Source organism: Arachis duranensis, chromosome 8 (genome assembly GCF_000817695.3).
Source record: "Arachis duranensis cultivar V14167 chromosome 8, aradu.V14167.gnm2.J7QH, whole genome shotgun sequence".
Taxonomy (NCBI): domain Eukaryota; kingdom Viridiplantae; phylum Streptophyta; class Magnoliopsida; order Fabales; family Fabaceae; genus Arachis; species Arachis duranensis.
This window is the reverse complement of record NC_029779.3, coordinates 16,626,055-16,638,969: the sequence shown is the minus strand read 5'-3', so window position 1 is coordinate 16,638,969 and position 12,915 is coordinate 16,626,055.

The following is a 12,915-nucleotide window of genomic DNA, read 5'->3' as shown; positions in this document are numbered from 1 at the left end:
AATTTTTAATCTATTAATTTTAAATAACTGTAATTAATAATTATTAATTTTATACATTTAAAAAATAAAATTTAAATAATCACTAATTAATAATAATTTAAAAAATAAAATATAATTCAAAAATATTTATTACCTTCTTATTTTGTTGGCTAGATTCTGTTAATTATCTAGCGAAATTATTATAGGGGCATGCTACAGATACAAGCAAAAAGGCCTTACAAGTGTTACAAGTCTCCAGCCCACAAACATTTCAGGTGTTACAAGCCCCCAGCCCATAAACATTCCACACGCGCACTGAATTATATTGAATGGAGCGTAATATTCACGCGCTCGACTCAAAAGGTTACGATTCGCGTAAACCGCCCCTTAATGGCAGACTCTTCCACTTCTTCCACTTCTCAAAGCCATTCAGAGAAAAAGCAAACGTTCCATTTTCGAGCATCATTCGATACTGAAAATATACAACTCGTCGCTAAGATTCGAAAATTCCATCAACACAACATAGATCTCTCGATCAAGAATCTCCAGAGAAAACAAAGCTATAATACTCAAGGTACGTTACATTACCATTTCTGTATATTTTCCACATTTTGAAATTGAAGAACTAGGTTTTACTGTTATTCTACGTTGTTTTACATTTTACTGTTCTTCTTGCTCTACGTCTCATTTTACAGTTTATGATGTTCTACTTGTTCTAGGTTTTACTGTTATTCTTCGTTCTATGTTACACTGTTCTTCTTAGTTCTTCTAGGTGTTACTGTTCTTGTTGTTCTACTTCTTCTGGTAACTAATTTTTGGGGGTATATTCCGTAGTTTGGTGGGTGTATATTAGGTAATTTGTTGGCTAGATTCTGTTAATTATCTAGCAAAATTATTATAGGGGCCTGCTACACATACAAGCAAAAAGGCCTTACAAGTGTTACAAGCCCCCCAGCCCACAAACATTCCACACGCGCATTGAATTATATTGAATGGAGCGTAACATTCACGCGCTCCACTCAAACGGTTACGATTCACGTAAACCGCCCCTTAATGGCAGACTCTTCCACTTCTTCCACTTCTCAAAGCCATTCAGAGAAAAAACAAATTCCATTTTCGAGCATCATTTGATACTGAAAATATACAACTCGTCGCTAAGATTCGAAAATTCCATCAACACAACATAGATCTCTCGATCAAGAATCTCCAGAGAAAACAAAGCTATAATACTCAAGGTACGTTACATTACCATTCCTGTATATTTTCCACATTTTGAAATTGAAGAACTAGGTTTTACTGTTATACTACGTTGTTTTACATTTTACTGTTCTTCTTGCTCTACGTCTCATTTTACATTTTATGATGTTCTACTTGTTCTAGGTTTTACTGTTATTCTTCGTTCTATGTTACACTGTTCTTCTTAGTTCTTCTAGGTGTTACTGTTCTTGTTGTTCTACTTCTTCTGGTAACTAATTTTTGGGGGTATATTCCGTAGTTTGGTGGGTGTATATTAGGTAATTTGTTGGGTGTATATGGCATAAGTTGTTGGGTGTATATTTCTGAACTGATATACTGTAATAGTCAGCAGTTGCTTATATTTGCTTGTCCATGGGTGTATATTGCTTGACCTTGTAATGTTGCTTGACATTGTATATTGATGCATGTTTGAGTGATATCTGACTGATATATATGGGTGTATCTGAATCATATATCTTACTGATATCTATGGGTGTATCTGACTCATATATATGGGTGTATCTTACTGATATCTTTAGGTGCATTTTTCATTTCAGAAAAAATGGCAGCGAGAAACCAACCTGGAAGAAATATAAGAAAAAATATAGTAGGAGGAGGTGGACCACTATAGAGTAGAATATGCCTCGCGGATACTATTCAGTGAATTGAATAAAGAGAGAGATCAAAGCGAGTAATGCAATAAGACTGTCGAAGCCATCGTCAGTATTATTGAGTCCATTTTGTCAGATAAATTCTACTGATATAGAAACTGAGTAATCCAACTGCTAGCTAGTTTGTAAATTGAACAAATGCTCTAAAAATTTGTCATTTATAAACAACTTCTATTAAATGAAATTTTTTTTCATAGTTAAACTGTATGTGCTGTATTCAAAAACTCTGTATTACAGGTGGTAAAATATGAAGGAAAATATCAAGGTAGATCTAAACACAAATTATAAACTTTTACACCCAACAGAAGTTTAATATACACCCAAGATTGCTTAAATATACACCCAAACTGTCTGTGCTGTTAAACTGTCTGTATTGTATTCAAAATGTATGAATTACAGGTACTATAATATGAAGAAAAACATCAAATCAAATACACCCATAACCTGCAATTTTTTACACCCAAAGAAAGTTGAATATACACCCTGAAATCTATCCCCCCTGATGCTTTGAGCCTAAAACCCTGAACCCTAAACACTTAAAACCTAAACCCTTACCCCTAACCTGTAAACCCTAAAACCCTAAACCCTAATATTATATATATGTATCTATATGTAAAATGTGAATCAAAAGAAAATTCACAGAAATACACCCAAAAGAACAGTGCTTTGGTGTGGAATTTATAACCCACACTTACTAACCGGCAAGTGCACCGGGTCGTACCAAGTAATACCTTACGTGAGTAAGGGTCGATCCCACGAGGATTGATGGATTAAGCAACAATAGTATTTGATAAGATTAGTTAGGCAAGCAGAAAAGAGTGTTTTGGTATTCAAAGAGCATTAAACACAGATAAATAAATAAGTTGGGAATAATATAACGAGAAGATAGTTAAGGTTTCAGAGTTATCTATTTTTCCGAATTAAATTTTTTATTACTAACTAATTTAATCATGCAAGATATAAATTCATGGCAAACTATATGTGACTAGGCCCTAATTCCTTAGACCTTCCTAGTCTCCTCTAAAATTAATTAACTGCCAATTCCTTGGTCAGTTAATTCCAATTAGAGGGTAAAAATCAATTTTCAGTTTATATGCCACAAAAATTCTAATTACCCAAAAAAAAGGGGATTATATGTCACGTATCCCATTAAATCCAAATAATTAAAATTTAGGATAATATGTTTTCAAGCTGTTGTTCAAGTAAAGAGCTTTTCCAAATTTTACAAGAACTCAATTAGAACATGGGTCATACTTCCGTTCCACCCATATTCATAAAATAAATAGCGAAAATAATTATTGAAATATAAATCAAAGCATGGAATAAATTAGAAAGATCAAACGAATTAATCTATTACAAATAGACAGAGCTCCTAACTTTAACAATGGAGGATTAGTTGCTCATGGTTCAGAGAAGAAAAATAAGGGTTCTCGTAACAAATTGGTAAAAAATGGTGCCTGTCTAAATGTATCGAGTTTCTATTTATTACTAATCCTAATAGGTTTTAAAAAATTAAAAATAATATCTTTTCTTAAAAGATAAGATTTGAATTTAAATTCGAATTAATTAACAGATTTTCAGTTGATGGTTAGGGACCACTTGCTTTGTCCATTCTGCAGCTTCTAATCTGTGTTTTCTGGGCTGAAAAGTGGGTCAAAACAGCCCAAAATTCGTAACCAGCGTCATTTGTAATTTTGTAGATCGCGCATGTGACGCGTCCGCGTCGTCCACGCGCTCGTGTCATTTGTGCATATTCCAGTTCACGCGTTCGCGTCAGGCACGCGATCGCGTCATTGCAATTTCTCCATTCCGCGCGGTCGCGTGAGCCATGTGTCCGCGTTGGTCTTCGCTGGGCATCTCTTTGGTTTCTTCTTCTTTTCTGCAGAAACTTCATCAAATCCATCCGAATGCTACCTAAAATAAATAAAATTGCACAAAACTCAAAATAGCATCCATAGTGGCTAAAATATAATTAATTCTCAATTAAACTCAACAATTTAGATACAAATTTACTAGGAAAAGATAGATAAGATGCTCACGCATCAACAGTATCGGCTTAAGTCTGTTCGGTATTGCGAGTGAGAAAATAAAATCGTAAAAATCCTTAGAAAAATATTTAGAATTGAAAATTAGGCACTAATTCTAAAAATTTTGGCACAAAATTGGATGTCTCTTTTTATAGTGGGGTTTATAACTGTAATCCTGAATAGGTTTGGCATCTCACTCTCCTTTGAATCAAGAATGTTATTGTTATTCAGAATTAGAATCCGGATAATATTATGAATTCTCTGATCTTTACATTTCCGTTTAATCCTTGAACACAGTAACATTTACTTTAATTTATTTTTCTTTGGTGCTTTGCACCTTGAGCCTAGCCGTGACTTTAAATGTTTTGTCTCAAGCTTTACTTGACACAAAAACACCACAAACACTTAACTGGGGAACTCTCTTTGAGTTCTAGTTTTTCTTTTAATTACTCCCAGACAGTGGTGCTCAAAGCCTTTGGCATACTCTGTTAAATGTAATTGATCTCAACTCTAGGTGTTCTGTCTCAAGGATTACTTGACACAATCATACCACAAGCATATGACTAGGGACACAACTCTTTGAGCTTTTAATCATCTCTGACCTCCCTAATCATTGATGCTCAGAGCCTTGGACCTTGTTTTTATTTTTTTCGCTGTTTCTTTTGCTTCAAGGATTAAATTTTTGTTTATTTCAGAGAAGTCATAATAATTCTCTAAATTCCTATTCCTTATACATCAACATCCCTTGATTCAAATTCAAATATGCACTGTTCATATCATGCATTTAAAAATCACAGAAAATACCACCACATTTAAGTAAATAAGACTATTCTTAGAATTAAACTCAATTTCTCATGCAATACATCACTTTTTTTTCTTTTCTTTTTAGATTCAAGTTCAGTGAGTGGTACATGAAATATCTTTTCAGCATTAAAGAAATTTAAAAAAAAATCCTAGGATTCTAACTAATAAAAGATCATGCAACAGAAAAAGTAAAATAGCAGAAAACCGGAACATAACATAGAAAAAGAAAGGAGGAATAAAAACAAAAGGAACTCAACCACCTTAGTTATCCTAGCGGTCGCTTTATTCTTCAGGTTGTGCTCCTTTGTGAAGATGATTCACCTCCCTTTTGTGCCAGAAAACCAATAAGCACAGCGTCAATACCAAACTTAAAGGTTTGCTTGTCCTCGAGCAAAGAAGAACTTTCCAAAATGACGCGGAAGCATCAGGAACGCGATCACGTGCCCTAGATTTTATGCTATTAGCGCGAAGCCAGCAGCGTGCCCGCGCGACTTTCTGTTCGCATGGCTTGGGATGCCTATTTTCATACGACGTGATCGTGTCATTCACGCTAACGCGTGGATGGCCGTTTGTGCGATCGACGCGATCGCATCGGTCACGCGTCCGCGTGACCAATTCCGTGCGTTTAGCACAACTCGTGCCCCAAGCCAGCACAACTCTCTGCCCAAACACTCTTTTACGTCGATTTTGCAGGTTACGCGTCCGCGTCAGTGACGCGACCGCGTGGATGGCAAAAAATCACAAGCGACGCGAACGCGTGGGCTTCTTTGTGCAAAAGGCTCCATTCTCGCGCCACTCCCGCGCAACTCTCTGTCAAATTTATTTTTCACACACATCCATCTGACGCGAACGCGTCAGCGACGCTTTTGCGTCGTGTGTGCGTTTTTTTTTTTTTGAAATATAGCTTGAGGTGTTCGGTTCCTGGGAGAGCATAGCTGCATGATTAGAAAATTAGTAAGAACTCAATAAAAATAAAAATAACTAAGAGAAATTACTACGAAAAATAGTGAAGGATACGAAATTATCAGGTTGCCTCCCGACAAGCGCTTCTTTAACGTCACTAGCTTGACGTTCAGTTCTGCTAGTTCAGTAGATGAGTGGACCTCTGGCGGTCAATCTCGCCTCCAAGATAGTGCTTCAACCTCTGGCCATTCACGGTAAATTTTCTGTCAGAATTTTCTTCTTGTATTTCCACATGACCATATGGTGAGGCTCTGGTAACCACAAACGGCCCTGACCACCGGGATTTCAGCTTCCCGGGAAAGAATTTGAGCCTTGAATTATATAGAAGCACTCTTTGTCCTGGCTCAAAGACTCTGATGGCAATCTTTTTGTCATGCAGTAACTTGGTTCTTTTCTTATAGAGCTTGGCATTCTCATAGGCTGAATATCTGAATTCATCAAGCTCATTCAACTGAAGCATCCGCTTAATTCCTGCAGCTTCTGAATCAAGATTCAGATACCTAACTGCCCAATAAGCCTTGTGCTCCAGCTCAACTGGCAAGTGACAGGATTTACCATAGACTAACTAATAGGGCGACATGCCAATTGGAGTCTTGTATACTGTCCGGTATGCCCAGAGAGCATCATCAAGCTTCCTAGACCAGTCCTTTCTTGAAACACTAACGGTCTTCTCCAGAATCCTCTTAAGCTCCCTGTTAGAAACTTCAACCTGTCCACTTGTCTGAGGGTGATAAGGGGTTGCAACTTTATGACGGACTCCATATCTATGCAGAAGAGAGTCTAGCTGTCTGTTACAGAAGTGACTTCCTCCATCACTAATGAGTGTCCTTGGGATGCCAAATCGGCTAAAGATATACCTCTGAAGAAAGTCCATTACCACCTTGGCATCATTGGTGGGCAAAGCCACAGTTTCCACACATTTGGACACATAGTCCACTGCCACTAGGATATAGTTGTTTGAATGTGAGGGTGGAAAAGGTCCCATGAAATCAATACCCCACACATCAAACAACTCAACCTCAAGAAGTCCCTGCTGTGGCATTTCATGGTTGGCAGGGAGATTTGAAGCTTTTTCACATCTGCCACAGTGCTTTACAAATGCTCTTGAGTCCCTGAAGAGAGTCGGCCAGTAAAACCCACTCTGAAGGACTTTTGTAGCTGTCCTCTCACCACTAAAGTGGCCTCCATAATCAGACCCATGACAGTGCCAAAGAATTTGCTGCTTTTCCTCATCTGGGACACATCTCCGGATTATTCCATCTGAGCACCTTTTAAGAAGGTATGGTTCTTCCCAAATGTAGTACTTTGCATCAGTCAATAGCTTCTTCACTTGTTGTCTACTGTACTCTCTTGGGATAAAATTCATGGCTTTGTAATTTACAATGTCTGCAAACCATGGTGCCTGCTGAATGAGGAACAATTGTTCATCTGGAAATGTCTCAGTCACAGCTGTGGGTGGTTGTTCTCCTGCTTCAGGCTCAATTCTGGAAAGATGGTCAGCTACTTGATTTTCTGACCCTTTCCTGTCTTTTATCTCAATATCAAACTCCTGAAGGAGTAACACCCATCTGATTAATCTGGGTTTAGAATCTTGTTTGGTTAGAAGGTACTTCAACCCAGCATGGTCAGTATAAACAATAACCTTAGAACCAAGTAAATAGGACCTAAACTTATCAACAGCATACACAACAGCTAATAATTCCTTTTCTGTAGTTGTGTAATTCTTTTGAGCATCATTTAACACACGACTGGCATAATAGATGACATGTACAAGCTTGCCATGCCTCTGTCCTAAAACGGCTCCTATAGCAAAATCACTAGCATCACACATTAATTCAAATAGTAAATCCCAGTCAGGGGGAGCTATAATGGGAGCAGAGGTAAGGTTTGCCTTCAGAGTTTCAAAAGCATGCAGACAATCAGAATTAAAGACAAAAGGAACATCAACAACCAACAAGTTGTTCAATGGTTTAGCAATTTTAGAAAAATCCTTTATAAATCTTCTATAAAATCCTGCATGACCCAAGAAACTCCTAATTGCCTTAATATTAGTTAGTGGTGGTAATTTTTCAATTACCTCCACCTTTGCTCTATCAACCTCAATCCCCTTACTTGAAATCCGGTGTCCAAGAACAATGCATTCTGTAACCATAAAATGACATTTTTCCCAATTTAAAACAAGGTTTGATTCTTGACACCGTTTCAAGACAAGAGATAAATGTTTAAGGCAGGATTCAAAAGAATTACCAAAAACAAAAAAGTCATCCATAAATATCTCAATAAACTTTTCAACCATATCAGAAAAAATTGAAAGCATACACCTCTGAAAAGTTGCTGGAGCATTGCAAAGTCCAAATGGCATTCTCCTGTAGGCAAATACTCCAAAGGGGCATGTGAATGCTGTCTTCTCTTGATCTTAAGGGTCGACTGCAATTTGATTATATCCAGAATATCCATCTAAAAAACAATAAAAGGCATGACCAGCTAACCTCTCAAACATCTGATCAATGAAAGGGAGGAGAAAATGATCCTTCCTTGTAGCAGTGTTGAGCCTCCTGTAATCTATGCACATTCTCCATCCTGTGACTGTTCTTGTAGGAATAAGCTCATTCTTTTCATTCTTGATTACTGTCATCCCGCCTTTTTTGGGAACTACCTGCACAGGACTTACCCAAGGACTGTCAGAAATAGGGTAAATAATACCTGCTTCCCATAGTTTCATTACCTCTTTTTGGACCACCTCTTTCATAGTTGGATTGAGTCTCCTTTGTGGTTGCACAACTGGTTTGGCATCATCTTCAAGAAGAATCTTGTGCATACACTTAGTTGGACTAATCCCCTTCAAGTCACTAATGGTCCACCCAAGAGCTATTTTATGACTCTTGAGCACTGAAACAAGCGCCTCTTCCTCTTCAGGTTTCCGAGAAGAGCTAATAATCACTGGATATGAATCATTTCCACCCAAGAACATATATTTCAGGGAAGGAGGTAAGGGTTTGAGCTCAAGCTTGGGGGCTTCCTCCTCATTGCTTGGCGTGTTCATCAGCTTCTTTTGGGGTGGTGAATCATCAACTTCAACTAATTCATACTCAGAAATAGGATCCAGAACATCATCAAGTACCTCAGATTCCAGTACTTCTTGAACAAGTGGTTCGATAACATCTATTTTCATGCACCCTTCAGAATCATTAGGGTGCTTGAGAGCTTCAAAAACATTCAGGACCACCTGTTCTTCATTGACCCTCAGGGTTAATTCACCCTTTTGCACATCAATCAGAGCTCTACCTGTAGCTAAAAAGGGTCTACCAAGTATAATAGAGGGTTTTACCTCCTCTTCCATGTCTAATATAACAAAGTCAATAGGGAAGATAAATGGTCCTACTTTAACAAGTAAATCTTCAACCACACCCACAGGTAATTTAATAGAAAGATCAGCAAGTTGAAGAGAAATACGAGTAGGTTTTACCTCCTCAATTTGAAGCTTTTTCATCACTGAAAGTGGCATGAGGTTGATGCTAGCTCCAAGATCACATAAAGCTCTCTGAATGCCGACTTCTCCAATGGTGCAAGGAATGACAAAGCTTCCTGGGTCTGGCATTTTCTCAGGAAGGGTGTGTTGAATAATTGCACTGTATTCCTTAGTTAATACCACGATTTCTTGCTCCTTCCAATTCCTCTTGTGGGTCAACAATTCTTTCATAAATTTGGCATAGAGAGGCATTTGCTCCAGAGCCTCTGCAAAAGGGATGTTGATCTGCAGCTTCTTGAAGACATCTAAAAATTTAGAGAATTGCTTTTCCTTGGACGCTTTCTGAAGCCTCTGAGGATATGGCATTTTTGGCTTATATTCAGGAGCCTTTGGTAAGGCGGGATAGTTGTCAAGAGAGTCAAGAAACGGGTTATCTGCACGCTTAGGAGGGGCGTGTTCTACCTCTTCCTTCTTCTCCTCTCGAGCTTCTCCTTCAACTGGATCTTCATTGACCTTGGTCTCAAAACCAGCTACCTTACCACTTCTCAATTGAATGGCCTTGCAATCTTCTCTTGGGTTCACCACTGTATCACCAGGGAATGTATTTGGAGACCTTTCAGGTAATTGCTTGCTCATTTGACCCATTTGCACCTCCAGGTTTCTAATGGAGGCCCTGGTTTCTTGCATGAAACTCATCATCATTTCCCATTTAGAATCTTTTTGGGATTTAGAATTTGCCTGCTGAGGTGGTTGTTGTTGCTGAGACTGAAATTGGCGATTATTATAGTTGTTCTGTTGAAAACCGCCTTGAGGATTATTGTTGAAGTTTTGAGGTCTTTGAGGTTGATCTCTCCACCCAAAATTTGGGTGATTCCTCCACCCCTGATTGTATGTCTTAGAATATGGATCATTGTTGGGATTTTTAGGACCACTCCCCATGTAATTCACCTGTTCAGAAGAAAGTTGAGCATAATCATAATTATCATTTTGCATAAAATTACCTGCCATGTCATAAGAGACTTCCTGTGTTGGATTTTGGTTGTTGATAGCTGAGACTTGCATGCCACCCATCTGTTGAGTAAGTAGATTTATTTGCTGAGACATCAGCTTGTTCTGAGCAAGAAGAGCATTAACAGCTTCTACTTCTAACACGCCTCTCTTTTGAGGGGTCTCAGAGTTCATAGGATTCCTGTTAGATGAGTATAAATATTGGTTGCTTGCAACCAATTCAATCAGCTCAATAGTCTCCTCTGGTGTCTTCTTCTTGTGCAATAAACCGCCTGCAGAAGTGTCTAGGCTCATCTTGGACATCTCACCCAAGCCTTCATAAAAGATATCCAGTTGGGTCCATTTGGAGAACATGTCTGGAGGGCATTGCCTAGTCAGTAGCTTGTATCTCTCCCAAGCTTCATACAGAGTTTCACCATCCTTCTGTCTGAAGGTCTGAACCTCCAGCCTAAGCTTAGTCAGCTTCTTAGGTGGAAAAAATTTTGTGAGAAACTCAGTAACAACCTTGTCCCAAGTATCCAAACTCTCCTTTGGTTGGGAATCTAGCCATAGCTTTGCTTTATCTCTCAGAGCAAACAGAAAAAGCATGAGTTTGTACACCTCTGGATTCACTCCATTTGTCTTCACAGTATCACATATCTGCAGAAAATCAGATATGAACTGATTTGGATCTTCATAAGGAAGTCCGTGATACTGACAATTTTGTTGCACCAAGGTGACCAATTGTGGCTTCAACTCAAAGTTGTTTGCATTTATAGGAGGCACCACAATACTTTTTCCATAAAGATCTGCAGTAGGGGCAGAATAAGAGCCAAGCACTCTCCTCTGTTGATCATCCCCATTCGGATTTACCACATTGGCATTAGCATTATTATTTGCCATAGTGGATTCTGCAGCCTTGCAAAGTCATGCTTGTTGTAAACGCCGCCTGAAAGTCCTTTCAGATTTAGGATCAAAGCCTAAGAGATGTTCTTTGTCTCTGTTCCTGCGCATAAACAAACAGAACACAAGAAAGAATGGGAATCTCTACGTCAGAGTGTAGAGAATTCCCAGTGAGGTAACCTGTGTAAAGAGATAAAAATATTGAATAAAATAAATAGAAGAATAATAAATAGGTAACACCAAACTTAATTTCAGAAATTAAGAGAAATATTGGTCTTATTTATTTATTTTAAAAAATTTTTAAAAATTTTTTTTGAAGGTTAAAAATAGAAATAAAATAAAACTAATAAAATATAAAAAAAATAACGAAAAGAAACAGAATGAAAATAAAAGAAAATAAAAATAAAAAGAAAAATAAAAAAATGGACGCAGGTTTTAAAAACAAAATTCAAACGTTAAATGAAAAAAATTAAAATGGGGGATATGGGTGCTAACGAAAGACAAGGAAATTTTTAAAATATTTGTTTTTTTTTTAAATAATAAAATAATTTTTAATTAAAATTGAAATTAAAACGCCTAATCTAAACAATCAAACAATTAATAGTTGTTAATCACAGTCAATCTCCGGCAACGGCGTCAAAAACTTGGTGTGGAATTTATAACCCACACTTACTAACCGGCAAGTGCACCGGGTCATACCAAGTAATACCTTACGTGAGTAAGAGTCGATCCCACGAGAATTGATGGATTAAGCAACAATAGTATTTGATAAGATTAGTTAGGCAAGCAGAAAAGTGTGTTTTAGTATTCAAAGAGCATTAAACACAGATAAATAAATAAGTTGGGAATAATATAACGAGAAGATAGTTAAGGTTTCAGAGTTATCTATTTTTTCGAATTAAATTTTTTATTACTAACTAATTTAATCATGCAAGATTAAATTCATGGCAAACTATATGTGACTAGGCCCTAATTTCTTAGACCTTCCTAGTCTCCTCTAAAATTAATTAACTGCCAATTCCTTGGTCAGTTAATTCCAATTAGAGGGTAAAAATCAATTTTCAGTTTATATGCCATAAAAATTCTAATTACGCAAAAATAAGGGATTATATGTCACGTATCCCATTAAATCCAAATAATTAAAATTTAGGATAATATGTTTTCAAGCTGTTGTTTAAGTAAAGAGCTTTTCCAAGTTTTACAAGAACTCAATTAGAACATGGGTCATACTTCCGTTCCACCCATATTCATAAAATAAAGAGCGAAAACAATGATTGAAATATAAATCAAAGCATGGAATAAATTAGAAAGATCAAACGAATTAATCCATTACAAATAGACAGAGCTCCTAACCTTAACAATGGAGGATTAGTTGTTCATGGTTCAGAGAAGAAAAATAAGGGTTCTCGTAACAAATTGGTAAAAAATGGTGCCTGTCTAAATGTACCGAGTTTCTATTTATTACTAATCCTAATAGGTTTTAAAAAATTAAAAATAATATCTTTTCCTAAAAGATAAGATTTGAATTTAAATTCGAATTAATTAACAGATTTTCAGTTGATGGTTGGGGACACTTGCTTTGTCCATTCTGCAGCTTCTAATCTGTGTTTTCTGGGCTGGAAAGTGAGTCAAAACAGCCCAAAATTTGTAACCAGCGTCATTTGTAATTTTGCAGATCGCGCATGTGACGCGTCCGTGTCGTCCACGCGCTCGCGCCATTTGTGCATATTCCAGTTCACGCGTTCGCGTCAGGCACGCGATCGCGTCATTGCAATTTCTCCATTCTACGCGGTCGCGTGAGCCATGCGTCTGCGTCGGTCTTCGCTGGGCATCTCTTTGGTTTCTTCTTCTTTTCTGCAGAAACTTCATCAAATCC